At 47.0% G+C, this 15727-nt stretch overlaps 1 protein-coding gene across 5 annotated transcripts in view; it reads left to right on the forward strand.

The window, feature by feature from the left end:
• The window catches only part of ZDHHC14 (zDHHC palmitoyltransferase 14), a 264790-nt gene that overhangs the window by 118676 nt on the left and 130387 nt on the right, over positions 1-15727 (forward strand). The window lies entirely within an intron of this gene.

Below are 15727 nucleotides of genomic sequence, written 5' to 3' on the forward strand. Positions count from 1 at the left end.
AACAAATACGTGTACTGTGGTGTATTCACACAGCGGACGGCCGTACAGCGTGAAAACAAGGGCACTACAGCCACGTGCAATGACAAGGGCATATCTTCAAAATTGGATATTCAGTTAAAAAAAACAAGTTCCCAAAGACCACATACAGTAAAATACCATGTTTATGAAACTCAAAAGCAAGTGTATTTAAGCAACAGGTTGTTAGGTTACATCCATATGTGGTAAAACTATGTTTAAAAGTGAGGGTGGCTGGGGCGCCTGGGTGGAGCAGTGGGTGAAGCGTCTGACTCTTGATTTCGGCTCGGGTCATGATCTCAGGGTCATGAGATCGAGCCTCACGTCAGGCTCCTCACGCAGTAGGGAGTCTGCTTGAGGTTCTCTCTCTCCCTCTCCCTCTGCTCCTCCCCCCACTCTCTAGCTCTCTCACATAAATAAATAAAATCTTTACAAGCAAGGGTAGTTATCCAGGGTGGGTTAGTCTGGAAGGCGGGATCTGGGAAAAGTAGCAAGTTGACTGCAATGATAATTGGTAATGAGTGATGACCTTTAGTTGGATGGTAGGATGGGGGGGGGTGTTTTCTTTGGGCCCTCATAACCTCCTGTCTGTCCACCCATCATCCATACCAAATAGCACACAATATTTTTAAAGTGGGGCTCACTGAGCTCTTAAGTAAATGTGACTCATTGCCATTGGGTGACGAAGTAACAGGATTCTTGTAAGAGGAAGCCGTGTCTGATGGACCAATTAATATCCCATCAGGGAGCAAATCATCATATGGTTGGGGGAACCAGTGGCTGGAATTTATTTAGACCTTGAAAAAATCTCTGATTAACGACTCTATTGTAGGTTACTAAAACCTGACATCATTGTGGGTTGGGGAAATATTTACTCATGGATAGGGAGGCAGCCATCAGAAGTAATAAATAAATAAATAAATAGGAATTCAATGAGCCTTCATCTGTGTGTAGAGGTGGAAGCTCTTCATTTCTATAGTGATTAGTCAATACTTGCCTCATCGCATATTTTTAATGAATGATTTGGAAGAGGAACACACAAGCAAGAGAATCCCCTGGTGAGAGGGAATGCCACATGCAGCCAGGTGGTGAAATGCTGACACATGAGGTTGAAGGTCAGGATCACGGCTCGTGCAACTCAGAAACACAGCGGACGAGCTTTAGTGTGGACAGCACACCTGTTCGGTGATTTCCACCTCTGGTTAAATTCCCCCTGGGCACTGATGCTTGCCGGGAGAACAAGGTAACTCCTCAGGTTAAGAGCTCTTGCCAGCTGAGCCTGTGATAGAGTCTCTTAACTGTTAAGTAACAAGTGCCGTTTCTGGTAGAGGTGGAACTTCTGGTGTCGTTCCCTTGATTCAGCACAGTCTTTTAATGCCCCGTGAGAAACTTGCCATGTCTCACTCAGAATGTAAAGACAGACTGAGCCCGGTGTTCGAGTCCCTGTCTAACCGCCAGTGACTCCATTGAACAATTGCAATTTTGTCAGCCTCTTTCAGTTTCCCCTTTAGTAAAAGGAAGAGGTGGTGATTTGTGATGTCGCTTTCAGATCCAATGTTCTGTGACTCTGGGTGTCTCTTCATAAAGAACCCCACATCCTCCCACCGCTCCTGGAGTCGGCAGAGGCTCATATGGCCTGCCCTCTAACACCATTCTTTGTGCTTGTTGGGTGGGAGCCCCCAGTTTGTAAGTTATAATGCAGACCTCTATAATTCTCTAAAATGTTGTTTCTCAGTTGTATTAATTATCTTCCAGGTACTTTTCCTTAAGCCGTGCAAATGAGAGTAAACTTAGCAATGACAAGCTAGAACTTTCCGAGTCTTTCCAGGACATACTAGATATAGTACTTAGATGGTGTGTGAAAAAGCCCATTGACTTTAGTGAGCTCACGTATGGAAAACTTAGCAATAGATGCATTTTATACGGGTCTAAGGGAAATGTTCGCATGAGCTATTGTCCGTAGCTAAAGGAGAACCACCTTTCTGGATATTGTGCCCAAAGCTTCCTAAATACCTGGATCCTTCGACCCAGAGTGAGTGAGGCCACTGACGTCCGGTGTGCCCTGAGCATTCTACTCTTAAAAGGTCCCCATCCCTCAGTGTCCAGAGTCCCGCAGGTCTGGGCATGAACACACACACAGGCACATATCTGGTGAATCGGTTTTCTCTCTTCGTCCCCCTCAGGATACCACTAGGCCATGTGTAACTTAACCCCTCAGCATTAGACAGTAAGTATGGACACTCCCTGCTCTAGAACGTTCTCCTCTTGGCTTTCTGCTCTCTTGGATTCTCTTCCTACTTTCTGACTCCTCTTTCGTGGGCACTTGTGATCTTCCTGTTCTGCCTGCCTTCCAGAATTTACTGTTCTGCCACTGGCTGTCTTTGCAGTGTGCGAGAGGAGAAGCAGGTGTAGATGCTCAGATGGGCCTCGCAGGAAGCACAGACGAGCCACGGGGCAGGGTTGCCGGGGATGCTGGGCCCATGCAGACTGCAGTGGGCACGCAGGCGTGGTTCTCATCCACCACGTGACGCGGCGCCCCGCCAGGCAGCCATGCCCATCTCGGGGCCTGACGGGCCACCAGACTCTGCTGGCACTTTCGGGGCTTCGGCTCCACACCTAGGCTGCTTGCTGCTGTTTTGCTATTTCCTTGAAAACTCTCTGTCCTTGCAGTATTTTTTAAAAAATGATGCAAATAATGGGACACGTAGGTGGCTCAGGTCATGATCCCAGGGTCCTGGGATCAAGTCCTGCGTTGGGCTCCTTGCTCAGCGGGGAGCCTCCTTCTCCCTCTGCCTGCTGCTTCCTCTGCTTGTGCTCTCTCTGCCTCTCTCCCTGACAAATAAATAAATAAAATCTTTTTAAAAAATGATACAAATAATATAATTTTTTTCATCAAAATTGACCTTTATGGTTTAGAAATAAAAGCGTGGAAAAGCCATTGTCTCCAATTCCACCCTCACTGATCCCAATCTCCCCTCAGTGCCAAGGCCTCTTGCCTCTTTTAATGCAAAGTTGTCTCTCTCTGTTTCTAAAGTTCAGATCTTTTTGTGTGTGAGTTCCAGAGCCCCACCATGGGGGCAAAGGGCCTGGATTGCTTACCTCCTGTTTCCCACTGGATGGGGGTTCCAGGTATTCCTGGAGTCAGAAAGGATTTTCAGGCGCGAAGCAGGAAGAGGAGTCTCCCTGTGCCTGGTACTTATCTCAGGATATTTGCTTCCTGGGGTCATTCTCTGTGAACTACAGCTAACCCTGTGTGCAGAGTGGAGCTGTGTGTGGAGTACGGTGGTGGGGGTGAGGGTGTGCGAGAAGAGGGTTTTTATGTAAATGACATCCACTCCCAGATACTGTCCATGCTCAGCATGGCTTATTTCCATGTTGGTTTAACGCATGTTCTGAGTGTTGTTGTCATTTCTTTCCATACTGTGAATTTCTAGAGGACCCGTGTGTGTGTGTGTGTGTGTGTGTGTGTTTAGCACCTGGCACAGTGGCATAAACAAATGATATTTAACGATACTTGTGCCGTTGATTGGATCGTGATAGCTGGTAGAGAAGGTGTTAGTTACGCCTTTTAGTGGTCCTGATTTATTAGAAACAGATGCATAGACAGTAAGCTCTAGATGGGGAAGTGGGGAACTAGAGTGTTTCAAAAGGTAATAACAACCTACCTTGAATAAGAGAGTGACAAACACTATCTCAAGTGCCTCATACGTGTGAAAGAGTGCCCATGGAATAACACACTGCTCCCTCCTGCAGTTATTACCCTCATTTCAGAGTTGAGGAAGCTCAAGCAGAGAGAGGTTAAGTGATTTGAAGTCACAGCAAGTAGGCACGGAGCAGGGTTTAATGCAGTCATGCTGATGCAGGGTCCGTGCCCACTGGCAGCTCTCTCAGGTGGGCTCCCGGCCAGGCCACCTTGCCCACTCCAGAACCCTCCCCTTCGCTCACAGCTCTACATCCCTCTGGAATGTCAGCAGCTCTGCTCCTGATCCGGGCATTTCCTCCCTTAGGATCTTTGTGACCCATCTTTCAAAGATGGTACAATGTTCCTGCACGACACGGAACAGTCTGTGGTTCATAACACACCCAAGCACGTACGCACCGTGGGCTTCTTTGGGGAAAGACAGCAATAATAAATAAATGACTTATTTAGAAGTGGGTGAACTTTTTGGAACAGATGAAAACATGTCTGTCTTTCAGTATTTGTATTTTCTAATTTCTACACTCATCAGAATTTAGGATTTGGCTAAGTTTTCTTAAAGCGTTCTTCTCCTTATTGAGGAATGAAATATTTTACGTATGCCAGTTAAATATTTTTCCTAACCTCAGGAAAAGCCTGTGTTTCTGCCTTTGTATGTAGTTAGTGTTTTTGTTTTTGTTTTAGATTTTATTTGTTTATTTGAGAGAGAGAGCGAGCAGTGGGAGGGGCAGAGGGAGAGGGGAAGAGAGAGAGAATCTCGAGCAGACTCCATGCTCAGGGCAGAGTCTGACGCAGGGCTCAATCTCAGAACCCTGAGATCATGACCTGAGCTGAAATCAAGAGTCAGATGCTTCACCGACTGAGCCACCCAGGCACCTCCTGTATGAATTAGTATGTCATTAACAATGACGGAAAGTTCAAAAGAGCCCAGAAAAGAAATGAAATCCTAGCCATTGGGGAACATTGAACAAGACGTGTGTGTACCTGTCCTATCAGTGTCCTAAAATTGTTTCCGCAGTACTTCATGAAATAAAGCATCCACTTCCAGATAAAGTGTAGGTGGTCCTGTTCCGTTTAAGGACGTTCTTCAGCGGAGGACGCCAGGAGAGATGGCCCCAGCTGGTTGGTTACATCTCGCTCTAAAGCACAGATTGCTCTTAATGGCTCACTGTTCTCTGTAAGATGTAAACAAAATTGACTATTCAGCACCATTCTCCTCTCTTTCTGTCATTAGCTTCCATAAATGTGCACTAAAACCTCAGGAGTTGTCATCAATGTGCCTGTAGACGAGATGTTTCACAGCTGTGAATGCGGCGGTAGCCTGCCCATACTTGCTGGTAAAGCTGGCACTGCTCGTTTCAAGAGTCGGGGTCAGATCGGATGGTAATTCAGTCGTTTCTGAACATCTCACGCCCTCACCTCAGCCATTACTGTTCCTCACTACGGTCTGTGGCCCATCTGGGATTCGTCAACGGAAATGCAGACTCACAGCTCTTTTTACCTTTTGCTATTTATTATTTATGCTGTAAGGGACACCTGACTCAATGCTGCACATAGATTTACTTCACTTACGTTATTATTATTATTATCATAGTATTTGTATATTATATGCCCTATCATCAGTCTTTATGATTATTGTAATGTTATTATGGGATGATGATTATTGTGGTTTTACACATTAAGAAACAGAGGCTCAGAGAGGCTGGGTAACTTGCCTGAGTCACACAGCTAGTGGTGGAATTGGAGATCAGAATCCAGGCCTTTTCTGATCTGAAGATGAGGCTCCTTAGCCACCCATCGTGGATCTTGAAGGGAACTTAGAAATGTTGATTCCAGCTTCTCATTTTTTGGCTGAGCAAGTCGCGGCTCAGCTAGGAGGACTAACACACCCAGGGTCTCACTTGCGTCAGTGGTCTTCAGACCACATGCTCCTCCCACCATGACCGTGACCCACGGCCTCCCAGTCCCCACCCTTTCTCTCCGACAGTGGCTGATGACTCACCCAGGTCGTCCTGAATGACTTGACTTGCCTGAAATCGGTTCTGTGTTTAGGAACAAAATGAGTTGAGTTTTCATTAGCAAGTGTACAAAATGTAGACTCAGAGATTAAAAGAAAAAGACAGCCGGGAAAAGACATGTTGAAGGCAAGCTTGTAGAGAATCTGGGCTCTCCAGTTCCTTTTGGGATGAGCCAACCAGCAAGCTCAGGGCCAAGCACTGCCTGCCGCTCCCCTCCCTTCTCAGGGGGCAGCATCGAATCACTGCCCTGAGCAAGAGGGTGCCTCCTGCCGTGGCCTGGAGGGATTTTCACTTCCACGTCCGAAAGTCTGGTATGACCTGAGTTTTCCTCTCTCTGCACGCCTGTGGTCACTCCCACCTGGGCTCAGTCGGCTGTGCAGAGAGCAGGCCCTGGACCAAAACTGAAGTATAGTAGTCCCCCCTCCTTATCCATGGGGGACACCTTCCAAGACCCCCCTGTGACTGCCAGGCTCCGGGCTTCCTATAAGCAGCAGGATGGAAGACTGTGCTGTAGGGGACAATATAACAAAAATGTCCTCCGATGAGATTGTTGTTGTTTAGTGTTTGGACCTCACCAAGTAGTCGGATCGGAAAGGGTCCTCAGGACCCCCAATGTAGACAGCAGTCCCCCCCCCCATCTGTGGTTTCGGTTACTTGCAGTCAGCTGGGGTCCAGAAGCAGATGATCCCCCTTCTGACCTATCGTCAAGGTCAATGGTAGCCCAACACTATGTCACAGTGCCTCCGTCAGTCCCCGCACGTGACCTCGTCATGGAGGCATATTATCCACTTCCATCATCATCATAAGGAGAGTACAGTACAATAGGACAGTTTGAGAGAACTCAGTCACATAACGTCTTTTACGGTATATTGTTATCATTGTCCTCTTTGATCATTGTCGTTAATCTCTTACTGCGCCTCATTTATAGATTAAACTTTATCATAGGAATGGATAGGAGAAAACATAGTATATGCAGGGGTCAGTGCTCTCCACAGTTTCAGGCAGCCACAGGGCGGGTCTTGGAAGGTGTCCCCCATGGATAAGGAGGGGGGACTACTGTAGTTCAGTTTTCGTGTTAATTAGTGGGCAGTGGGACAGAGAGGAGTGACTTATGACAGACGTCACAGAACTTGAAAGAACCCCTGAAACAAGGCAGACCCCTAACTCTGACTGAGCCCTGAAGCCTCTTGACTTCTGGAAAGTCTTGCTAGCCTTGACCTCAGGAAGGCTGACCAGATTCTTCCTGCGGGTGGGTGTGAAGTGGCTGCCTACAGTACGGATACTGAACACATGTCCAGGTAGCCCATTTCAAGAGCGTTGGAGATCTGGGGCTATGGTTCCAGGGGAGCTGCGCTTTGGGGGTGCCTCCACAGTTCAAGGTCTGTTTCTTGATTTGGTAGGTACAGGGACTCAGTGTTGTCCCAGTGTTTTTCAGAAGCGTTTGTGGCAGGGGCCTTGCACATATCTGCAGTATCAAGAGGATGCCAGTGGTTTAGTGCTGCCATTTTATAGTGACCGTAATATTCTCTTCAAATCTCCAGTGTGTCCTGGGCTGGGGAAATTGGATTTGTGGTTGGAAAGCTGTTTGTGAGCGGGGAACAAGAATGAAGGGAGAAATGACCTTAAACGATATGTCACCCAAGAATGGCGAAGCCTGATGAATCACCCACAATTGAGCATATCTCTAGTAACCAGAATATTCCTGCCTTCCTGATAGAGCACCTCTCTGAGGGACAGTGAGGACAGACACTACAAACCTCTCCCTCTCCAAATCTTTCTCACTATCTTTTGAGTAGAGCACAGTGTAACTGATTGCATTCTGGCTCACATGATTATAATCACGTTTGGGCCTTCTCTTCTGAGCGCATGCCAAATCACGCACAATGAACTGGGAGCATCCTAGGTTTCATTAGCTGTACATTTCCAGCCATGCGTGCGTTACTGCCAGAGCTGCCTACACTCACCCACTGCGTGTGTGTGTGTGTGTGTGTGTGTGTGTGTGTGTGTGTGTATATATATATATATATATATATATATATATGATGTATTGATATATACTATATATACAGAAAGATATACAAGGGCGCCTGGGTGGTTCAGGTGGTTAAGTGTCTGCCTTCAGTTCAGTTCATGATCTCTGGGTTCTGGGATCAAGCTCCCTGCTCAGTGGGGAGTCAGTTTCTCCCTCTGCCCCTCCCCCCAAGTGCACTTGCTCTCTCTCTCTCTCTCCTTCCCCCTCCCTCTCAAATAATAAATAAAATCTTTTTTTAAAAAGGTGTACAAATTATGGGTGCAGCTTGATAAATTTTCACACATTATTGGAGCCATGGAGCCAGCACTCAGAGCAAGAACTAGAGCCCAGCCAGCACCCCACAAGCCCCCTTTAAGCCACTACCCCCTCCAGAGGAACTGCTGTCCTCTAACCTTAGGGTTTAACTTTGCCTGGTTTTGAGCTTTATGTAAATGAAACTCACAGTGTGTCTTCTGCTCAACATTATATTTGGAAGATGTGTCTATGTTTGTGCAGCAAATACTACCTTGATATCATTGCCGTATAATATTCCACTATAATAATATATAATTTATTAATACATTCTACTCGTGATGCACATTCGGCTTGTTTTCAGTCTGGCGCTATTCTAAATAGCGCTGCTATGAACATCTTGTATATGGCGTTAGGTATGTTTTGAATCTTTCTAGGTTTGCTCTCTTAAGACAATCTTCTCTCAGTGTTCTGGGAGTATGTTCTTGTCACTCCCATGGACAGGCCGTAGGACCCCAATGCCTGGTCCGTGCTCTTTCAGCCATACCATGATGCCATTCGTGGACCTGGCCCATCTTCTCTGGCCAGACTGTAAATCCACCTACTAAGTAATCCACATTTCTTAGTGGATTGAATGTTGTGATGAGGGACTGGAACCGAGATTTTGGGCTGCAGTGCAACATAAAATTATGCAAGGAGGTATAAATGAAGGAGAAAGGAGGTCAAGTCTGAGATGCAATCAAACAAGAGAACTGAAGGGCTAGTAAATGGGGACCCTCTGTGGTCCTTCCTGGGGGTGCATTTGTCACTAGACACAAAGAGATACATGAATAGGTAAACCACTCCACTGTATCCATCATTTCCAGAAGCAGCCTGTTCCCACTGTGCCCATCCCATCTGTAACACACGGACACCACAACATGGCGGTGCCAGGGGGAGGGGGCAGCAGCAGGGCTTCTTTTGTGTTCCTTTCGGAAAGCTCTAGCAAAGTAGTGAGGGTAAAGTACTGGGAGTTCCAAGGGGAGGGTAACAGGATTACTGGTACCCAGGAGGCAGGCATCCCAGGCATCTGGCAATAGCACTGATGTGAGCCCCAGGCCCGTGGAGATCTTTGTCTCCTCGAGCACCACTTCACCAAATCCTTCCTCAGGACATTGTGAGCCATGAACTCTTCCCCCAAAACTGGGGAACTGGTTTTCCTCGTGAGATTGGCTGCTTTCTTTTCTTTCTTTCTTTTTTATTTTTTGTGAGATTTATTTATTTATTTGGGAGAGAGAGCGTGAGTGCGAGCAGGGTGAGGGGCAGAGGGAGAGAGGGAATCTCTGCTGAGCCAAGAGCCTGATGTGGGGCTCTATATCAGGACCCTGAGATCACAACATGAGCCGACACCGAAGGCCAGCCATTTAACTGAATGAGCTACCCAGGTGCCCCTGACTGCTCTCTCTATAGGGTGTTGGGGGATGGGTGTGCCCCAAAGAACCTTCCACCCTAAAGTATCTCCTGAGCAGTCAGCCACATGGTGCATCTGAAAACTGTCAGGTACACCCGAACTGGTCCTGAGATGAGACATCCGCTGGCTTCAGACCTGAACGAGGGCTGCTCAGGAGGCGTCTGCCCTACCCTGTACCGAATCCTTTGTCCACATAGCCGCTGATGGTCATGGCACTTACTAGGTTTCAAAAGCAGTGCTGGCATTTGCTCTTCCTTTTTTATTTTTCAAGAACATAATGTCATCACCAAGAGAAGATAGGTTTTTTTAAAGTGTTGCTGTAGGCAATGCCTGTGTTCTTTATCAAAGCCCCCATGTTGGCCCAGCTTGAGCTGGTAACTGAGAAAGGGTCAGTCGGGAAAGTCGTCACAGGATTGCCTGTGGACAACTTGAAAAGGTGTGTGCACATGTATTGTGTAAGCATGTGTGTACATCATATGTATGCACTTATGTGTGTGAGCATGCATGTGTGTGTAGTGTGCTTGTGTGCACCTGTGAGCATGTATGTGTGAGCATGCATGTGTGTTTGTGAGCACGCATGTGTGCACGTGTGTGCAAGGTGTATGTGTGTGTGGCGTGTGTATGCACCATGTGTGAGCACACATGTGTATGCATGTTTGAGCATACATGGCTGAGCATGCATTGTGTACATATGTGTGAGCATGCATGTGTGTATGTGTGAGCATGCATGTGTGTATGTGAGCATGTGTGTGTTTATGTGAGCATGTGTGTGTGCATGTGCACAGGTGTGCATGTGCAATCATGCATGCATGTACACACGCGTGTGAGCATGCATGTGCATGCACATGTGAGCACACATGTGTGTGCGCATGTGTGCATGATTGTGTGCGTGCCCAAGCACTCGTGGATGTGCACACACAGCCTGACAGGAGGATGGCAGGGGCAGTGACCCTGTTGGTCTCTTCACACACAGCAGGCTGCCTGCAGCTCTGTTTTCCTGGAGTTTGAGGCTCCCTTCCCTGGTGGGAGGCCTGCCGCAACAAAGACCACCCACCTGCCATTGCTTTTCCCTTTTTTTTTTTTTTAAATCTCCAGCAGCCATGCTTCAGTGTGAAAGAAGTGGCACTTGGGGTGCCTGGGTGGCTCAGTTGGTTAAGCCACTGCCTTCTGCTCAGGTCATGATCCCAGGGTCCTGGGATGGAGCCCTGCTCAGCAGGGAGCCTGCTTCTCCCTCTCCCTCTCCCTCTGCCTGCTGCTCCCCCTGCTTGTGATCTCTCTGTGTGTCACATAAATAAATACAATCTTTAAAAAAAGAAAAAAAAAAGAAGTGGCACTTGATAGATCTTCCCCAGGCCATGGTGATGTTCGCCACTAGTTACATTTGGGACTCAAGCAAGTGGTTCCTAACAGTGGTCACTGACGAGCATCAGAGGGCCACGTGTGTGGCTGCTGAGCTTCGGGGCTGCAGGGAGCTGGGGGGGGGGGGGGATGGTTGACAAACAGCCTGAAACGAGTTGGTGGTGGGCTCAGTGCCTGTGGAATAAAGGCAGGGAAAGCTAGGACCAGGAAGGAGTTACAATGCACAGGAGACGTGGCAGGAATTAGAACCGTTGCAGTTGCTGAGAGCCCATTCTGTGTGTGATGCTGGCGCGCCCCGGCCCCCCAGCTCTGCGAACTTGTCCCCTGCCTCTCCTGCTGTCCTTTCCATCTCCAGTGTCAGGCCCAAACCTCCGCCCATCCCTAGCCTTCTCCCCTATGGCTGCTGTGGTTTTTAGGATTTACCTCCACATGCATCTCCTGGGTCTTGGACGGAAGCCAGAGAGTCCTGGCGTTTGTGCCCCACCCCCCACCCTGTTCTGGTCTCCATGGTTATTTCCACAGAGAATTCCAGGCCTGTGCTCTGTGATCGGCACAGTCTTCACACCCTGGTGGCGTGGGCTCTCCTCTGCATGTGGGGGACACATAACAGGAGGAACGGTACCAGCCACCCTGCAGCCGGTGAGCAAGTCTGGACGGGTGACAACCATGACAGTGGAGCCATGAGGAAGTCGCCACTGTCGCTCTGTGGAGGCCCCGCACCCAGCGGGCCCCTGGTGTTTGGTACCGTGCTCTGTAGGCTGACACACAATTAACTTGTGCTGCTAACGATGGGAGCAAGAACCATCCCAGAATCATCGGCAAACGTGGAGCTGTTTTTTTATTTTCTTCCTCGATCATAGGGGTCCAAACTCAGCAAAGTGGCAACTAAGCCTCAGCCCTATTGTATATTTTGCATTTTTCCAATCTTGTTATTAAAAGTATGATAATGTCTTCAAATTAGAAGCAAAGAGACAAAGTTAGATATTTATTTATTTATTTATGCTTTGAAGCAATCGTAGGGAATAATAGCTAATTTTAATAAACCCTAAGGTAAGTAGGACATTGCATGGAAAAAACGAGATATTTTCCTTACGTGAGTCCTTATCTTAAGATGGTCAGTGTGTGCTGAGCAGCGGCTATCTACTTGTCCAGAGAGATGTGCTCATGGGGAAGAGCAGGCATAAGTGAGATAATTTCTAGAAGGCACTGGCTTGATTGTTCTAGAAACATAACTGCCTTTACATGGATTCTGGAAGCAACGTAAGCTACCCACTGAAGGTTCAGAACCATCCTTGTCCCAGATGACCAGCAGGTAAGGGCTTTGGAGCCTTGAGTCCCAGTCTCAGCTCTGGCCTTCAGGAGCTATATGGCCTTGGGCAAGTCCCTTCCCTCTTGGCTCTTGCCCTGCAGAAGGAAAGGGTTCAGCTGGTTCGCTTCATCGGGCAGACATCTACCACTAGAGTGTGTTCACTTTGCTAGGCCCTGGGAGTAAAAAGCTGACCAGCTGGTCACTGCCCCCAAGGGACGCAATGCCCTGTTGAGAGAGGAGTAACAAAGCCGACAATTAAAGCACAGCAGGGAAGTGAAGGGATGCCCAGGATGTGTTGGGGGCACAGAGGTGGGCACTGAAGAGCTGGGAGGGTCGCTCAAGAAGGACTCCTTGGAATGGGTGGCACTTGGGCCAAGTAGAGAAGAAGGGAAGGGCATTTGCAGGACAAGAGATGTTTTCTAAGGTCACTTCCAGATCTAAAGGTTGAGTCTAATTGAGGTGTGTAATCTATGCAGAATTCTGAGCAGATGGCATTCCCTTTGCATCCCAGCTGTGTCCTGGCCTGGGGCAGTGGCCCCTGAAAGAGTCCCTTCCACATTCTGACTGGATGGAGGAACCTGCAGGAAGACTCAGCTGTTGATCCCTGGAATCCTGCCTGCACGCACTTTCGCTGTTCATGCTTCTAGGTCTTTCTTCCCCAGCTGTCATGGCACAGAAGTTCTACTGGAACATATTTAATTGGAGATTACCTGGTAGTCTTAGTTTATGTAAGAAATGAGTTCCTGAAGATCTCCTGTGAGTTAAAACACATAATTTGAGACTAGTTTTCCATAGAAATATGTTTATAGAAAGGGGGATGTGATCTTCAAAGACATAAATCTATAGCCATTAAAAGGATATTTGTGCTTGTTTTGAGCAAAATGTTTGAAAAGCATAATTATATACACATAATAATAGTGTTTTACAATCTTTCTTTCCTAAGTTATTAAAACTTTAGTGTTTTCCAATATCAGCACTAGCACCTACCTCTTAATGATCATGTAAATGACATTTCTATAGGAAGTTTTTAAAAGATTTTATATTATAATAGCAGTGGGTATTTAAAGAGCACAATCATCACTAAAATCACTTACACATGTTCTGAGACATGGAGCAAAAGTGTTGGTCATAGGATGCTGGTACAAAGGAGAGCTGGTATTTCCGTTGTCCTGGGGTAGTACTGAATGCTTGTTCTTAAAGGGGAATGAGACAGCAGTGCGACATCGTTGACAATTCACTTCCTAACTTTGAAATGATATGGTTCTTGATAATTTTTTTAGAGGGCTTTGGAGTTTTGCATGTAAAATGACGCTTTATAAATACTTCTATGATCTTACTATTTCAAATTCACAAAAATTAAAATCTACATAAAAGGTACCTACACTTTGCCAATATGTCTGTGAATTGGGGGAGGAAAGATGAAATGTATGTGCAGATATATATTTAAAACCATGGAATGTTCGAGTTGAAAGGCTCATTTGGGGAATTAGTTCAACTTCATTTACAGGTGAAGTAGGGACCCAGGTAGGTAGAGTCAGGAGCTCATACAGTGAGTCAGATCTTTGTTTTGTTTTATGGTTTGGAGTCAGACATATTAGCTAACTCTGAAGTTGCAGTAATCTAGCTCAGTGGCCATCATGTAATATAGCTCAGAAAATTCTGGAGATCACCCTTAAGTAAGGGACTCCTGCATTTTCCACTCTGAACCTTAGTTTTGGAGCAGGAGGCTTCTTAGGGATCAGGAGAGGCCACTCCGTTTCCTGGAAAGGCAGTGCTCAGGAGCAGCAGTGGAGGGAAGGTGCTGACCCTGAAATTTCTTTTTTTTTTTTTTTTTAAGATTTTATTTGTTTATTTGACAGAAAGAGCCAGCCAGCGAGAGAGGGAACACAAGCAGGGGAAGTGGGAGAGGAAGAAGCAGGCTCCCAGCAGAGGAGCCTGATGTGGGGCTTGATCCCAGAATGCTGGGATCACGCCCTGAGCCAAAGGCAGATGCTTAACGACTGAGCCACCCAGGCGCCCCTGACCCTGAAATTTCTGGTTGGGCCATTGGCCGCCAGCCACGCCTCTCCCCGACTTGGAGCACAAAGAGCGGTTTTGATTCTTCTGTCAAGAGTTGATGGCTTCAGGCCTCCCAAACCGCAGTGAGAAACGTTAAGGCCCCAGAATAAAGGGGCAGCCTTTGAGATGGTTGTCTTAATTAACCTAATTAACCTGTAAATTGCTAGAGTATGTAATAAGTTGTATTTAAAAAACCACAAAGCCGGGCTGCACGAAGATACCCAGCTCTGGCATGAAGTGGTCCTAGATTTGCTCTTTTCACTCACTACTTCGAGGACCTTGGACAGGTTGCTTAGCGGCTCTTCGTGCTCGTCTAGTCCAATACCTACCACGGGCTTGTAAGATTCAGTGCAGGCTTTGTTTCAGGCCCCTGGACCTATCCACTCAGCACGTTCCTGCCAGCCTTTATAAATGCAAATATTATGTCAAAAGCCAAACAGATAAAAATGGCTTTCACAACTAAAAATGGGAAATCTCACCATCAGATAATTAGAGTTTAGACTTGATACATAATCTCAAGTTAAATTCAAACGTTAGTGAGAAGCTGGTAAATCCGCGTTCATGAACGGGAATGGATTTGACGGCGTGTCACTGGTTCTCACACTAGCTCTTTCATTAAGTGCGGGGGGCTGTCCTCTTGTTTAGGGGCCTTGTTGGCTTCCCCTCCCCAGTTTTCTGCTTCTGTGATCTTAGGGAAGTAACTGGCATGGGAAGCATGGCTATAGGAGAGGAAATCCAGGAGTCTACTTCCTGGTGGTATGGATTTTAAGGAATTATTTCTTTTCTGGTCCCCAAGTGTTACCAAAACCATTTTTTTTTAAGATTCATTTATTTATTTGAGAGAGAGCACGCACTTGAGTGAGCATGGGGCGGGGAGGGCAGAGGGAGAGCATCTCAAGCTGACTCCCCACCTGAGTGAGGAACCCACCGTGGGGGCTCAATCTCAAGGCCCTGACCCTGAGATCACAACCCTGGGAACGTGACCTGAGCCAAAACCAAGAGTCAGACACTTAACCGACTGAGTCATCCAGGTGCCTCCCGAAAACCATTTTTAATAAGGTTTTTTATGATTTGAAAAGTAATTTAAAAGTAATTTTTAAATGAACTGTAAATTGTTTTTCTTTTCTTCCTTTCCATTTCCTTTCCTTTCCATTTCCATTTCCTTGCCACCTGCTTCCCTCTCTCCATACAGACCAGGTTTTAAAAAGCAGAGGCCTTACACTATTGGGCTCTGTGCACTGGTGTCCAGGCTGCTCCTCGGACAGCTGCCCTGCTGTCTGTCCTCCCAGGAGCAGGTGGGAGGACAGTTCTCCCCGCGCTCTCCCAGTCTCATTCTCTCTCTCAAGCCCTGCGGGCATTTGTCAATGTGAATCTACAAATGATATTTTCAATTTGCCTTTCTTCAATCATTAGTGAGGTTGATGCCATCTTAATTTCTTCTGTGTTAAGATCTTTCCCTGCCCTTGGGAGTGGGGGAGCATCTGCTTTGTTTTGTTTCGTGGTTTATGTAATAGGTGATGTGTGATCTAAAAATGCTTTTCTCGGGGCGCCTGGGTGG

Source organism: Ursus americanus, chromosome 11 (genome assembly GCF_024610735.1).
Source record: "Ursus americanus isolate L20-20 chromosome 11, mUrsAme1.1.p, whole genome shotgun sequence".
Classification (NCBI taxonomy): domain Eukaryota; kingdom Metazoa; phylum Chordata; class Mammalia; order Carnivora; family Ursidae; genus Ursus; species Ursus americanus.